Source organism: Tiliqua scincoides, chromosome 3 (genome assembly GCF_035046505.1).
Source record: "Tiliqua scincoides isolate rTilSci1 chromosome 3, rTilSci1.hap2, whole genome shotgun sequence".
NCBI lineage: Eukaryota > Metazoa > Chordata > Lepidosauria > Squamata > Scincidae > Tiliqua > Tiliqua scincoides.
In genome coordinates this window covers 24,819,543-24,836,188 of record NC_089823.1, presented here as the reverse complement: position 1 = coordinate 24,836,188, position 16,646 = coordinate 24,819,543, and the positions used below count along the sequence as shown (strand labels likewise).

The following is a 16,646-nucleotide window of genomic DNA, read 5'->3' as shown; positions in this document are numbered from 1 at the left end:
AGACAGTTCTCTGACCTGTTGCTCCATTTCTCTTCTAAAATCCATCACAAAGTCCATCAACAAGGCCTGGCTTTCACGACCATCTTTTAAATTTTCAAGAGCCATTTTTATCAACACCAACTGGAACCACTTCCTGCAGGGCTACTTTCCAATTTTGTATCTAGGGTTACTTTCCAATTTTTATATTAAAAAAAAAAAAAAATCAGTCAAATCAACACACTCAAATTAGGTTAATATGCCTTTAAATGACCAAAAAAAAATTCAAGCCTCTTGCTGAGAAACCGAAAGTAGCCATAACCAGACTTAAATCAAGGCTTTTTGCTGGGAAAATGAAAGTAGACTTTATTTCCTTCGTTGAAAATTATTTATTTCTCTTCAGTACATACCATTAAAAAAATAATCTTGTACTACTCCAGCAGGGGAAATACCAGTTCACCTATTCCCCCCCTGGGTGGCTAACGGCCAGCGTGAATAATTTTGTATTATCTCCTCCTCCTCCAGACTTCTTACTAACAGTTCTCAGTAAAACTTTTTAATGAGCCAAGTTCACTTACTCTTAATAGCTTTTTTCGCTGCAATGTTGTTGTATCTAGGCCGTGGGAGGGCGAGTTCTCAACTTTCCCAGCTTCTTCAAGATGGTGCCCGGGATAGATATGATTCAGCACAGAGCAAAACAGAGAGAAATCCTTGAAATTGCCTGTTTCTAAGGACCCCCCCCCCCCCGTTCAAGCTCTCAGCTCTTCGTACTGTCTTCCTAGCACCGAAGCGTGCCTTAGTTGTTTAGGCACATGAAAACACATCTATGTCTCTTCGAGAGCCCCCAAAGTTCACTGCAACTTCATTGAGAGTTAGCTCCGCCCCCAACAAAGATATTTTGAGCATGCCAACAAACCAGGAAAATGGCTGGCTTACAAATTGAGGAAGGAGAGAGAAAAGAGAGTAATTTTAAAACTGCAGGAGGCAGAAAAAATTTATACTGATCAGGAGGATATTAAAAAAAATAATTACAAATTATTATGCTAATTTACACAAAAGTCAGAAAATAGATCAAGTAGAAGTAAAGAGCTACTTGGATAAACAAAATTTACCAAAAATGTCTGAAGAACAAAGGAAAATTCTAAATAATAGAATAACTCCATGTGAAGTTGTAGAGGCAATAATGAAGATTAATAAAGATAAAGCTCCAGGTCCAGATGGCCTAACAGGTAGATTTTATAAATGTTTAGAAGTAGTAAGTCTACGATAGCTTAACATGATGAATGATATTTTGCAGACTGGGAAAATGCCAGATTCATGGAAAGCAGCAAATATAACTTTGATTCCTAAAGGAGGACAGGATTTGATGGACATAAAAAATTACAGACCTATTTCCTTGTTGAATAATGATTGTAAAATATTTACAGCAATTTTAGCAACTAGAATGAAGAAGATATTACAAAATCATTGTAATAAAGATCAATGTGGTTTTTTTACCGAAAAGACACATGAGTGATAATATCAGAATAGTATTGGATTTGTTGGACTACTATGATAAAAGAATAGAGAAACAATTAGCATTGATTTTTTTAGACTTTGAGAAGGCATTTGACAATTTGAGCTGTACTTTCTTGATTACTGTCATAGAGAAGATAAATTTTGGAGCGAATTTTATTCAATGGATAAAGTCAATCTACACATCACAAACCGTGCAGGTAGTGGTAAATGAAGAACTATCAACAGTGTTTGAGATCCAAAAGGGAACACGACAAGGATGTCCACTGTCACCACTTTTATTTATACTTGCCCTAGAAGTGTTGTGTAGAGATATCAGACAAGATGAAAGACTACAAGGCGCAAAGATTAAAAATGAATGCTTCAAATTAAGAGCATTTGCAGACGATCTCCGACACTCTTTCTCTCGATACCGAGCTAAACAAACGCATCGGTAAAGCAGCTACCACGTTTTCCAGACTCACAAAGAGAGTCTGGTCCAACAAGAAGCTGACAGAACATACCAAGATCCAGGTCTACAGAGCTTGCGTCCTGAGTACACTTCTGTACTGCAGCGAGTCATGGACTCTTCACTCACAACAGGAGAGGAAACTGAATGCTTTCCACATGTGCTGCCTCCGACGTATTCTCGGCATCACCTGGCAGGACAAAGTTTCAAACAACACAGTCCTGGAACGTGCTGGAATCCCTAGCATGTATGCACTACTGAAACAGAGACGCCTGCGTTGGCTCGGTCATGTCGTGAGAATGGATGATGGCCGGATCCCAAAGGATCTCCTCTATGGAGAACTCGTGCAAGGAAAGCGCCCTACAGGTAGACCACAGCTGTGATACAAGGACATCTGCAAGAGGGATCTGAAGGCCCATAGCCAGGGAGACAGGCCAGGGACAGACTGCACTTGCTCCCAGTGTGGAAGGGATTGTCACTCCCGAATCGGCCTTTTCAGCTACACTAGACGCTGTTCCAGAACCACCTTTCAGAGAGCGATACCATAGTCTTTCGAGACTGAAGGTTGCCAACTACTAGGATCTTAGAAAGACTTTTAAAAGACATCGAGTTGTTGATGGTTAAGTTGAAAAAGTTTGAATTATTGGCAGGATTTAAGATAAACAGAAAATTAAAATTTTATCTAAAAATATGAACATACAAGACCAATCGAAGTTGATGAATAAGACCGGGTTCAAAGTGGAAAAAAAGATATTTAGGTATTATATTGACAAACATGAATTGTATGTTATTTCAAAATAATTATGTTAAAGTTTGGTGTGAAATAAAAAAAGATTTCACAAGATGGGAAAGGTTGAAATTATCTTTTTTGGGAAGGATATCCGTAATCAAAAAGAATGTATTACCGAAAATGCTTTTTCTTTTCCAGAATATACCAATATTACTCTCTGATAAACCTTTTAAAGAATGGCAGAAAGATGTGACAGGTTTTATATGGCAAGGGAAAAAAACCGAGAGTGAAATTTAAGATTTTGCAAGATGCAAAAGAAAGAAGAGGCCAGACCTGAAGACTTATTATGCATTGTTTTCTGTGGCTTAAAGAATGGATATTGCTGCAAAATAAAAAATTGTTAGAAGGATATGATTTAAGATTTGGTTGGCACGGATATCTTTGGTATGATAAGTTGAAAGTTAATATGGAATTTAAGAATCATTATGTTAGACATGCACTGTGGAAGATATGGAATCGTTATAAGAAAAGATTTTATAACAAAATTAAGAACATAAGAACATAAGAACAGCCCCACTGGATCAGGCCATAGGCCCATCTAGTCCAGCTTCCTGTATCTCACAGCGGCCCACCAAATGCCCCAGGGAGCACACCAGATAACAAGAGACCTCATCCTGGTGCTCTCCCCTACATCTGGCATTCTGACTTAACCCATTCCTAAAATCAGGAGGTTGCGCATACACATCATGGCTTGTAACCCATAATGGATTTTTCCTCCAGAAACTCGTCCAATCCCCTTTTAAAGGCGTCTAGGCTAGACGCCAGCACCACATCCTGTGGCAAGGAGTTCCACAGACCGACCACGCGCTGAGTAAAGAAATATTTTCTTTTGTCTGTCCTAACCCGCCCAACACTCAATTTTAGTGGATGTCCCCTGGTTCTGGTATTATGTGAGAGTGTAAAGAGCATCTCCCTATCCACTCTGTCCATCCCCTGCATAATTTTGTATGTCTCAATCATGTCCCCCCTCAAGCGTCTCTTTTCTAGGCTGAAGAGGCCCAAACGCCGTAGCCTTTCCTCATAAGGAAGGTGCCCCAGCCCCGTAATCATCTTAGTCGCTCTCTTTTGCACCTTTTCCATTTCCACTATGTCTTTTTTGAGATGCGGCGACCAGAACTGGACACAATACTCCAGGTGTGGCCTTACCATAGATTTGTACAACGGCATTATAATACTAACCGTTTTGTTCTCAATACCCTTCCTAATGATCCCAAGCATAGAATTGGCCTTCTTCACTGCCGCCGCACATTGGGTCAACACTTTCATCGACCTGTCCACCACCACCCCAAGATCTCTCTCCACTCTCAGCCTCACAACAAGAAGCACATTTTGGTTTGGGAATAGCACAAAGAGACAAATGGTTATTGTATAAGAATATATTGAATTTTAACCAAGGTCAAAGTATGTTGAGGTCTAGAGAAGAATTGATTGCAGAGGGTTTTGACTGCCAATTGTTTATGTACAATTATTAGAAAGATTTAAAACTGATAAAAAATTATATGGCTTTGAAGAGGGAGAGTCAATATTGGAGAAACAACTAAGATCAGATGAGCAAGTAATATCTAAAATATATAAATTGCTTTTGAAATTTGAAACAGAAGATGAACAGGTCAAAGAATGCATGATCCTGTGGGCTAAAAATGTGGGCCATGAACTCTCAATGGACAGATGGGAGAAACTATGAATAAAACAGATAAATTTTACTCTGAATGTTAACATTAAGGAAAACATATATAAGATGATTTATCAATGGTACGCGACACCAAGTAAACTAGCCAAAATGTATGAAAGTATGTCCAATAGTTGTTGGAAATGGAAGAAACAAGAGGGAACCTATAACCACATGTGGTGGATGAGTTCAAAAGTAAAAAAAAATATTGGTTACAAATTCATGCACAGATACAGTTGATCTTAAAAACAAATATACAGTTGAAGCCAGAAGTATTTTTATTAGGTATGACAGATGAATATGTGGAAAGAAAAAATGAAGTTTTATTTTTGTATATGATAAGCGCTGCCAGAATACTCTATGCTCAATATTGGAAGACTATAAACATACCTTCGATAGAAAAATGGTGAACAAAACTTATGAACTTTGCAGAGATGGACAAACTCACAACTTTACTTAAGGAGAACTCAACAAAAAACTTCTTGAAAAATTGGAACCAATTATTGAATTTTGAAACAGAGAAAATAATGATTTAATGTATTATGGATTTGAAGATTGGTTTTAAAGGATTAGATAATAATATAGAATAACATTTGTTAACGTTTAGACTTTATATACATAAAAAATAAGAATTTTTTGGCTTCGCTCTTACTACACCATTAGAGTATTGTTTATGTATTTGTTTATATATTTTATGTATTTTAAAGTTTATTTAAAAAATGAAAAAAGAAAGAAAGTAGACAAATGTCGAAGTCAATGGATCCTTTCAATGTAAGTAGGTGTAAAGTCATGCACATTGGGGCAAAAAAATCAAAACTTCACATATAGGCTAATGGGTTCTGAGCTATCTGTGATAGATCAGGAGAGAGATCTTGGGGTGGTGGTGGACGGGTCAATGAAAGTGTCGACCCAATGTGTGGCAGCAGTAAAGAAGGCCAACTCTATGCTTGGGATCATTAGAAAAGGTATTGAGAACAAAACAGCTAATATTGTAATGCCATTGTACAAATCTATTGTAAGGTCACACCTGGAGTACTGCGTCCAGTTCTAGTCGGCACATCTCAAAAAGGACATAGTGGAAATGGAAAAGGTGCAAAAGAGAGCAATTAAGATGATTACTGGGCTAGGGCACCTTCCTTATGAGGAAAGGCTATGGCATTTGGGCCTCTTCAGCCTAGAAAACAGATGCCTAAGGGGATACATGATTGAGAAATACAAAATTATGCATGGGAAGGATAAAGTGGATAGAGAGATGCTCTTTACACTCTCACATAACAACAGAATCAGGGGACATCCACTAAAATTGAGTGTTGGGAGAGTTACTCAACATGGAACTCCTTGCCACAGGATGTAGTGATGGCGTCTGGCCTGGACCCCTTTAAAAGGGGATTGGACAAGTTTCTGGAGGAAAAATCCATTATGGGTTACAAGCCATGATGTGTATGTACAACCTCCTGATTTTAGAAATGGGCTATGTCAGAATGCCAGATTCAAGGGACGGCACCAGGATGCAGGTCTTTTCTTATCTGGTGTGCTCCCTGGGGCATTTGGTGGGCCACTGTGAGATAGAGGAAGTTGGACTAGATGGGCCTATGGCCTGATCCAGTGGCGCTGTTCTTATGAACCGAGGAGGCTTGTTCCCAGGAGTTTAACAAAACATGAAGCTGCTTGTGGCCACAGCTTATTTAGAGATGTTACTGACTTGCCTCTGAGTTTAGGAAAGTAATTGAGAGTTTTAAATTCCACCCTACAATGTAGAGGCAAACTCCCTAAATTCAACTTCCAAACTAGAGCTTAAAGAATCTCAGGTGATAGAGACTTTAGAAGGTTAACCTAACTTCTCTTCAGATGAGGATAATAACTGAAAATAGGAGCCAAGAAAAGGACTGGTGTTTTGTTAAAAATAGGATAGGAGAAGCCAGTATGTCAAGTTGACCTGCACAAAGAGAACATACATGTCTTAGCTTTCCCAAAAGCAAAATTCTAGAGTCTTGTGTAACCAAAGTTGTGGAACATCAACTTTGCCTTAGAAGGGTAAAATGACTTCCTAGTTAGAGCTGGAACCAGGCACCAAACTCATATGCCAAATAAGGAGGTGGAAGTGACATTCAGGGTCACATGGTCTGTCTTGTTTGTTACACCCTATTAATATGAGGTTCTGGGTGTGGTTCTCTGAGAAACTGGGAAGGAGGCCTGTGTCCACACTGAATTAATCTGGCTTGTATAACTTTGTAAATAGCTGTAAAATAAAGCCTCTTAAACGCTTTTAAAAGGTCTGTGTCTGTTTAGCATTGACTCAGTGAACAAGAATCCAAAAATCTTCCAAATTTTCAACTTCCAAACTAGAGCTTAAAGAATCTGAGGTTAACCTCACCAGCCCTGCCCAACAGCCTTCAGCTCTCCCAGTACACCCTTTATTGACCCCAATGGCAGTTGGGAGCTTCTTTCCTCCCAGCCACCTCTTTTGGGCAGAAGCAGTTGCAAGTTTAAACTGTGGTGTCTGTTATCTTGGGGCTTTATTTTTCTTTTTTCCAAACAGAAGGATAGAAGAGTGGCTTACGGAAGTTGACATCTTTGTGAGGATTACTTCCATTGAAGTACCCTCACAAAGACTACAATTCCATGAGTTCTTTCAACTTTCATTCCTCCTGTTTGGAGAAAAGGGGGGAAAATAAGTTCTGTGCAGAAAAACCATGGGTGACAGGAAGGCAGAACAGGAGTGGGGAGTGGGCAGGGCCAACAGTGGGTCCCTAGCCTTTATTGGTTTGGGTCATGGCACAAAAAGGATTGATGAGCACTGGTTTTTACTATTGCAGTGACCACTGTGCCATGGCACATTGATGTGCCATGAATGGTCTGCAGGTGTGCCGTGGGAGTTTGGGGGAGAGCAATTTGTGAGTAGGGCCATTGGGGGATGTGACCCTCCCGCCGGTAACACAGTGTGCACTGTCAATTATCAAAAAATTGGTGACATGCCTTAACAATTTTAGTGCCTTGTCAGTGTTCCGTGAAATGAAAGATTGAAAGTCACTGTACTATTGGATAAACATTTACTATTTCACAGTGTGCGGACATTATGATAATCAGATCCCTACCATTTGTTATTCAGAGATCTGTACCACTGCAAATTGATCAGTGAATAAAATTCACACTTTAAAAAAAAGTAATCTAAGCCTCTCTCACATACAGAATCAACAATACACATCCAGTGTGTCGGGCCGAACGCCTCAAGACAAAAACAGGATACTTTATTTGGAGACAGCCTTTGGGAAGCATGAAACCCAGTACATTATTTTCTGCCATTTTGCAAGATCTCTTAGGCAGGTTTAAACTGAGATATTTAACTCTCTTTAAACTGACAGGGTTATGGGTCATGGGAGATATAGTGGAAGGAGTTGGATCAACTGTTCCAGACAAAAGAGGTAGTCATAGACAGACTACCCTTCTTTCTAGCTCTTCCCCTAACCCAGGTGATTCTAGTAGCAATCCATCTAACCTGAAGCTGCTGCTTTTAAATGCCAGGTCAGTACATAATAAGATTTGTCCGATCCAGGATTTGATCCTGGAGGAGGGTGCAGAGCTGGTATACATCATGGAAACCTGGATGGATGAAGCCAGAGGAGTTAGCCTCTTATAGCTTTGTCAACTGGGTTTCTGGTGCCGTAGCTGCAGCCATTGCAACAGGGACAGAGAAATAGAGTTGCAATAATCTATTTGATGTTGTTCCTGTTACCAGGTACCCTGTTCAGTAGTTTGCTGGGTTTGAATACCTTCATGTCATGCCAAGTGTGCAAGACAGAATAGGTGTTCTGTTGATCTCCTGCAAAGGCACCAAGCATATAGTTTGATGGTTTGGGTCCTCTTGGAGAGAAAGGTGGGGTAAAAATGTCATAAATAAATATGGTCGGCAGGCCGGATACAGTTCATGGAAGCTCTTTAAACCTACCTCATGATAATTGGGCTACACTAGCACAACCATCAGTTGCTAAGCGGTGAAGTGATGCCTCAGCAGAAGCGGTGATGCTTGACCGGATCCCCCACGGATACGGGGGCATGCCTGTATATGAATATTCTTGTTTTGTGTACTTGATTCTTGACATTTTGTAGAATTTAGAATGTTTTCCAGTGAGCCCAGCTCAGGTATAACTGGTGGGCAATAGAAGCATATGGTTATGTGCCCTCAGTACTTGACACAGTGGGCTCCACTGTACAGCACACTGTACAGAAACACTTTTAACACTGCATCCTTCAGTGAGAAATCATTGTAGCAGTCTTTGTTCTGGTACGATTTACCGCTATTGTAGCCAACGGGGCACTGCTGTCTGGGTACTACAGGATCAATCAGCAACAGTTTCCTACCACATTGTGATATCTATTGTGCTGTTTCACACAGCACTCATCTTTCTAGTACTGTATCCCCTTACTTTTTGGGAGGTATTACTTTAGCCTTTTGCAGGTAATGTGTAAATTATCAGCTGAGCTTCATAAGCTAAGTAGGAAGTTACCTAGTGTAGATAATGTAATAGCTTGCATCCTGCATCTTTGGAGAACAGTATCTGGTTACACACAAATAGCATCACTGGATAGTCATGGGACCAACGGCATGCATGCTTCCAGCATCTCTCTGCAACCCTGAATGCTGCTTTTTGCACCCTATCACCAGAGCTAAGATTCCTAGGTCTCCAAATTCCAGTCATCATATTAAACACCACATATAAAAAATTGTCAAAGTCAATCAAATCTGAATTTAGACAACTACAAGGACAGACTATCTCAAAACTCAGAAATTTAAAATGACCCTACAGAATTGAAACTTTAGAATCACTATGGAACAAAGAATCCAAAACCAGAAATATGATGTCCTTCACCAATTCTTGGTAACAGGGCCTAAGAAAGGGGGGTAATTTGTACCCACACCCAGGGTTAAAAAAGGGGGCCCAGGAGCCAAAGGAAGGGGCCCAGAAATTTCCTGAGATCTTACATTTTCCTATCTATTCAGACTTGTTCCCCTCACAGGATGCTGGGTACACTACCAAGAGCATGTGCTGCAACTGCTACAGTGCCAAATCTGGGAGGAAACTGGCCTGCTGCAGTAGCTCTTTGGCTTGTGGATCTGCTTACCATGAAGGAGTGTCTAGAACAGGGGTGCCCAAACCCCAGCCCTAGGGCCACTTGCAGCCCTCGGGGCCCCCAATCTGGCCCTCAGGGAGCCCCCAGTCTCCTAAAAGCCTCTGGCCCCCCAGAGACTTGCTGGAGCCTGTGCTGGCCTGATGCAACTGCTCTCAGCATGAGGACGACTGTTTGACCTCTCACCTGAGCTGTGGGACGAAGGCTCCCTCCACTACTTGCTCTTTCATGTCTCTGATGCAGCAGTGGCAGTGAAGGAAAAGCTGGCCTTGCTTTGTGCAAGGCCTTTTATAGGCCGTGAGCTACCGCAAGACCATCATTCATTCATATAAGTTCCATCTCTAATAAATTTATTCGTGTAAATTTATTCAAATTTGAAATGTAAATTAATTCTTTTTGTTCCCTCTGACACAGAGATGATGTGGCCCTCCTGCCAAAATGTTTGGACACCCCTAGTCTAGAAGCTCAGGGACACAGCTGCAAGGTTACAGTTGCTGCAGAAGAAAGTTTTGGTCCACACAGGTCACTTGCCATTCTACTGTGAGCCTAAATAAGATGCTGATTTTCTGCATTATTTTTCTATATTTTAAAGATTTTAGAGGGATCTAGGAGTGTGTTAGCTTTTCCATATTTTCTCGCTACCAATGCCACATGGACCTGGGCTCCAAAGACTTTTCCAGCTGTCTCCCCTCTCCCCCACTCTTTTGTCCTTCCCTGCCACCATTCTGCTTGCCCGTCACCATCCTCCTCCGCTCCGTTTCACCCCTCCCCCTTTGCAAAAGAAACTTTGTACCCCCTGATAAAATTCCTCTCAGAGGCCCTGCTTGGGAACCAAGACAGCCGCATGTGAATTAAGATCTACAAGAAAAGGAAGACACCTGAAAGCAAAAACTCCACCTGTACCTACTTAGTAAAGCCTCTGAGAATAAACAAATTTCAATTCCTACCTCATATGGCTGTAGTTACAATTAAGGAGACATTAAAACAGATGGAAAACAAATGGACCGAGCTCAAGGTTGCCCACAAACCCATTTGCTAGTTTGCTAGGTTATATGCTATGCTATTTGCTATGAATTGTATTTATTATGTTATTTAATGTTTGATTGTACACTGCCTTTGGTGCACTCTGTAAAAAGGCAATACCTAAATTATATATAAATACCCAGCAGCACATAGATCCTCTTCCCAGAGTAAATTGAAAAAACAGTTAGAAACAGTACAAGTCTCTTGCAGTTTGGAAGAGGTTTCTTCTGTTTTTCCACCTTCTCCATATCCCAGCAAAACATCTCTTCCAAGCTCTTTGCACATCCCAGGAGAGAGAAAATAGTTGATTGTAACCAAAAATAATGATTGACAAGTAAGCCAACCCAGCATTTGTGGTCTTCCTGATCAACCTGCAAGATTCTGGTTGAGTGAGGATTTGAATCCACAGGCTGGTTTAACATGTGGAGTGGTGAACTTAAGCCATACTGCTCTCGCCTAAGGCAGCATATTATAAAATATTAAATATTTAAGTTATGTTTTTAAAAGAAATGTTGATTTATCTTTCTAGAGTCCAATGAAATTAAATTCAGACAAGACACAGCTGCTTCTAGTTGTCAGAACTGGCAAGCCAGTGATAGAGATTCAGTCTGTTTTGGATGCAGCTACACTCTCCTTAAAGGATCAGCTGCGCAGTCTGTGATTTACTCCCAGATGTCCAGGTGCTTGCTGTGGCCAGGATTGCGTTCACCCAGCTTAGGTTGGTGCACCAACTGCTTCTGGAGAAAGAGGACTTGGCCATGCTAACACATGTCTTAGTGACATCTCCAGCGTACAAGTGCAACATGTTGTACCTGTGGTTGCTTTTGAAGACGCTTCAGTTGTTACAAAAATGCTGTTGCCAGGTTTTTGACCAAAGTCAATTTTGGAGAGTATGATGACCAGTATAGGAACATCACTGGCTTCCAGTGCAATTCAAAGAGCTGGTCACTATCTTTAAAGCCCTAAAAACCTTGGAATCACTACCTTGTTAAATTCAGTTGGAGAAGGCCTTCTATGTACCCTGCCACATTTAAAGTGGTGAAACACTGCCTTCTCCGCAGTGGTCCTTCATCTTCTCTGATAGGGAAGATCTATTTAGCTCACAATCACTGAATCACTCACAATTACTCAAGAACTGCGAATTTACACAGGCTTTGATCAGTAGTTATGAGTTATTTGCTGATTCTTGCTATGCAATTTTGTTTCCCCCCCCCCGGCTCCATTTATCATTTTGTTTTACTTTTATTGAATTTGTGATTTTGTTCTTGTGAGCTACCTTCACATTTTTTGCTGAAAAGACAGAGTATAAATTCCCTAAATAAAATCAGTCTATTTAAAGGAACATAGACTTTGCAATCTAGTACTTTCAATCACAAATTCCTTATCTGCCAAGAGACAACAATTAAACACAGGTTCCAGCAATTCTACATTGAAATGCTAAATAAAGGATGTTCTCTCAGGATGTGGTCACCTAACTTGTTACCTCTTACACTTGCCTTCATACAGCTTTCCAAAGTGCAACTTCCTCCATATCACCTCTCAAATGAAGTAAGTACTTGTGGTTTTAAGACTGTCTATGAGGAAACCTGATCAGAAATAAGATAGTTTCACAATGCATGCATTTAAGAGAACAGAAGAACCACAAAAGTGTCACCATAAGAATCTTTATTCAGAGCTTAAAAGCTATGCAATGTCTCATTGCACTTAAAAGTTTCTGATGCTACACACGTCACTAACTACAAATCCCATTAGTTTATCCCCTGCCTCTTAAATTTAATTTTAAAACAGGTTAGGAAATGTGCAGTCATAATTTTTCCACTTTCTTGCAGCAAGATATGAAGGTACACTGAGATAATCACTTAGAAACTAAAATCTTTGTGTCCATTCATCCTTACATGAACAAGTTCAAGTCCAGAAAGGACACAGCCAATATAGCAAATTGAATACTTTAAAAAGGTGCTGAAAAGTATACAGCTATTAACCTGAATGGGTGGAAACATTTCAAGACAGACAGCTGAAGACCTAATTATAAGACCTCATTATCCACATTGAAAGGATTTTGCTTCAAGTACATCACCAAGTGAATTCCACAAGCAATTCAGATAAGTCAATTTATTTATTATAAAGACAGATCAAGTACAAAATATGACTAGACAGAGGTGCTGAATGTGGAACCTTTTGGGATATAAAGCAGAAGATGGTTACGATAGCTTATCTTAGTAATATATACTCCGTGAGTCTTAGCAAGACGCACAGTTTAACAAGCAGAGTGACATCTCCACTAAAACATACATAGTGTATTAGTTAATGCTACAATAAACTAGTTGTATTGAGAAACTCAGCAAATTCATCAAATGGAGGACTGCAACTAATTTGCATAGCCTTTCTTCATCAAGGTAGGTGCCAACCTCAGAAGAAGTACTGCAGTACAGGTTAAGTATCCATTATCCAGACTGCTTGGGATGAGGTATCTGGATTTTGGATTTGTCTGGATTTTGGAATAATTGCATAAATGAGAAATGCTTCTTCTTTCTCTGTCCATTGTCACAGACATATAAGTGTCTGTTGGCCTCTTTGACATTTTTCAACAATATGTGAACAGGTACACACTATAGAACAGAGAGTAGAACTTACAGCTTCAGTGATCTCTGCTGCCAATAAAGCAGACCAGAAGCAGACAGTCATTAGAGTAAGAGAGACCTTTATTAGCATCAAACACAGTCATTAGAACTGAAAGACATCAGAATAATCAAGAAGAATTGATCAGATTCAAATTTCCCCCAATCTCATAGCAGAGAACACCAATCAAATTATTCTCCATTCCCAGCTCCAGCTGGAAGCCAGATAAAATAGATTTAGAATCTGGGATATAAAAATCACCTTTAAGTTAATAAAGAGTATCACTAATATAAAAATTAAACAAAAAGGAGGTAAGTTATTTAGAATGAATTTAGTCTGTCCTTAAAAGTATTGCTATTTACATGAGATAGTAGCGAAGGCACTTCTTTGTTACAGTAACTTATTTTAGAGATATATACAAAGTAAAAATAAAATTATATATTTACTTCAAATAAATAAAACCACAATTCTAGAACAAAAGCCACAGGTTGGGTAACTCCAAAGCCTGCAATATACTATATCAAGAGAAAACTCTTTTCTAGTATTTATAAAAACACATTCCAAACAGAGTAGTTAACACTAATGGTATCTAAATATGAGCCTGTCAACTTGAACAAGGCTGAAGTATCTCCAAACTTACTCAAATTAAAGTCAAACATTAATTTGCAGGTATTAAGAAAATATACTATTCTTTCCTGACTACGGACATTTTCTCCAACAAATAAGGATAGTCACAAAGCCTCTCTAAGGAAGAATGGATATGAATTAGTCATGAATAAATTGGAGCATATTGCATTTTAAAGCCAGGAATCAAGTTAAAAGCCAGTCATGTAGGAGGGGGTTCATGTAGGAGAGGGTTCATGTAGGAGAGGGTTCAGCCCTGCCATGATGCCTATATGCAGCCTCTGACTTTTAGAGGTAGCCTACTTCTGAATGCCAGATGCAAGGAAGTGGCAACAGAACATGTACAGTCAATTCTCGCTGCAGTCAATTCAGCCCTGCCATGATGCCTATATGCAGCCTCTGACTTTTAGAGGTAGCCTACTTCTGAATGCCAGATGCAAGGAAGTGGCAACAGAACACGTACAGTCAATTCTCGCTGTCTGCACGTTTTGTAAAAGGAAGCTTTTTCTTCCTATTGCTTTGGAAAAGGAAGCAAACAGCAAGAACCTAGACTCATAGCCACTAGAGCAGGGGTCTCCAAACCCAGGCGCCAGATGCAGCCCATGGACAGCTTCTGTTCGGTCCGCAGCCAGCCTCTGATCCCATGAGAGCCTCTGACCCAGTTGACCAAACACAACCAGAGTTGTGCTTGCGGAGTGGGGAAATGGGGGTCCATTTAAGTGTGTATGCTTTATTTGTTGGGCTGTATTGGTGCTTGGAGAAATCCTGGACATTTGAGCCCATTCATGCAATCATTTCAGTCTTTCATCTAAGTTCTATCTCTAAAGTATTTATTTAAATTTTATATTTAATTTTTTTTTTTCCGGCCCTTGACACCGCGCCAGATATTTGACCGAAAAGATAAACTCTTTGGCCGAAAAGTTTAGAGACCCCTGCATTAGAGGAACACCAGGCAACAGGAAACAGAGTCTAGAGTCTAACACTCTAGCTGTCTGCTTCCTCTGCTGTCCACTTCTAAAGAGATATAAAGTCAATAGAAATGGAAAGGAAGTGGGTTCAGGGAAAGACTGGTGAAGAATACTATTGTTAAGCCACACCAACCGATCCTCAAGGACAGAAATATAAGATTTAAATATTTTTAATTAAACTGTTCTCAGGACACTGAACTTACATCCTAAAATGGGGTAGATTTGCTATGGCAGAAAAAGCCACAATCAGATATGAGGCATGGAACTGGGAGAAAAAGTTGTGTGACTGGGAAAAATTAAGCAGCCTCCATACAGCCAGCCACACTAGCACAATCCAAATATCACAGATGATTCAAGAGGACCACAAATGACATAGTACAGTATGATAGGCTTGTCCTACTTTTTTTGCAATAGCTATATTGGCCTAATACCTATAGGACACGGAGGCTGGACTTCAAAGAGCTAAGTATTTATGCAGTTATCATTCTGATTAAAATGATGTTTTCAAAACATTTAAATCAAAACTGAAGAATTAAACATTAACAGTATAGTTATTGTTTTAAGTTTATTAAAATTAAGCAAGTAAGAACAGCAAAATCCAAGTTATCGAAGACTGAGAATCCAGTACTTAGTAGGTCTGGTTTAGTGGTAGAGCTGCCACCTATGATGCCCAAGGAACATCCAGGAACGCAATTCAAGACTGCGAGAAAGATCCAGGAGTTGCTGCTCTGACAAGATGAGTCATCCCAGCTGGTGAGACAAGCAGAGGATGAACTCAGTCTTCAGTTAGAGTGAAGGAATGCTATCAATAAAGCGGGGAGGCAAATGCAACCAAAAAGATAACAAACTGTGAAGGATTTCACCTGAAATGAAGGCATTCTATGGAAGATTAGAACTTGTAAAAATCTCTACATGGAGATTTAGAAAGCCTGCCTGTGTAAACCGCCTTGGATTTCTCCTCTGACTTTAATCCATTGACAAGAAAGGTGGTATATAAATATTGGCATTATTATAGATTAGCAGTGAATGCTCAGAATGTTCTTCTGGTAATAGCTGAAAGCTATTAAATTTACAACACATGCACCTCTCATCTTATGTGGAGTTTACATTCTTGAAGATCAGCATGCATTTCAAAAATGTGTAAGCTGAAAATCAAAAGGACCATATGCAAAGCCAGCCAAACATGCAGGTGCACTAGGAAGTTTTACCGCATTATTTCAAAAATTAGTACATGAAGTATTAATTTTCAAAGTGCACTACTTCAAAAATGTGTAAATCATACCCATGTACCTGAATTGAGCTGATCTATGAAAACCAATACCTGACAGGATTAAGACAGTTATATCCAAATTGAAGTTGAAAAATCAAAACAAAGCACTTAGCTGGTCATCGTGAATAGGAGAAGCTAACCATATTTATCCACAAGGATTAGACTACCATAAAATGCTTTACATGGGGTTGTCTTGAGAAAATTCAAACTTCAACTAGCCCAAAATGCAGAGGAAAATTGCGGGCAGTGGCAAAAAGATCTGCCCAATACCTAGCTTATGGTTGGTTGGTTGGTAACCTTCAGTCTCGAAAGACTATGGCAGGGGTGCTCAATAGGTGCATCGCGATCTACCGGTAGATCGCGAGGCAAAATGAGTAGATCGCGGAGTGCCGACCCCCCCCTTCAGGTGCCTCTGGGAGGAAACGCTGGGAGTAAGGCCTATTGTACTCAATGGGGCTTACTCCCAGGTAAGTGTGGCTAGGATTGCAGCCTCACAGCCTAATCCTAGGCATGTCTACTCAGGAGTAAGTCCTGTTATACACAGTGGGGCTCAAGGTACACCAACATACATTGTACACATAAATATTATGTTATGATGGTGCGAACATTGTAAAAAA

General features: G+C 39.9%; 1 protein-coding gene across 3 annotated transcripts in view; it reads right to left on the bottom strand.

Annotated features, from left to right (window-relative positions):
• CDK8 (cyclin dependent kinase 8) overlaps nt 1-16,646 on the bottom strand; it is a 71,108-nt gene that overhangs the window by 47,043 nt on the left and 7,419 nt on the right. The window contains exon 1 of one of the 3 annotated variants that reach the window (XM_066619675.1): nt 555-637. The exons of the other annotated variants lie outside the window; for them this stretch is intronic. The gene's annotated coding sequence lies outside the window, so the exon portion shown is untranslated. Of the gene's footprint in view, nt 1-554; nt 638-16,646 lie in introns of those variants that run through there. 3 annotated transcript variants of the gene reach the window in all.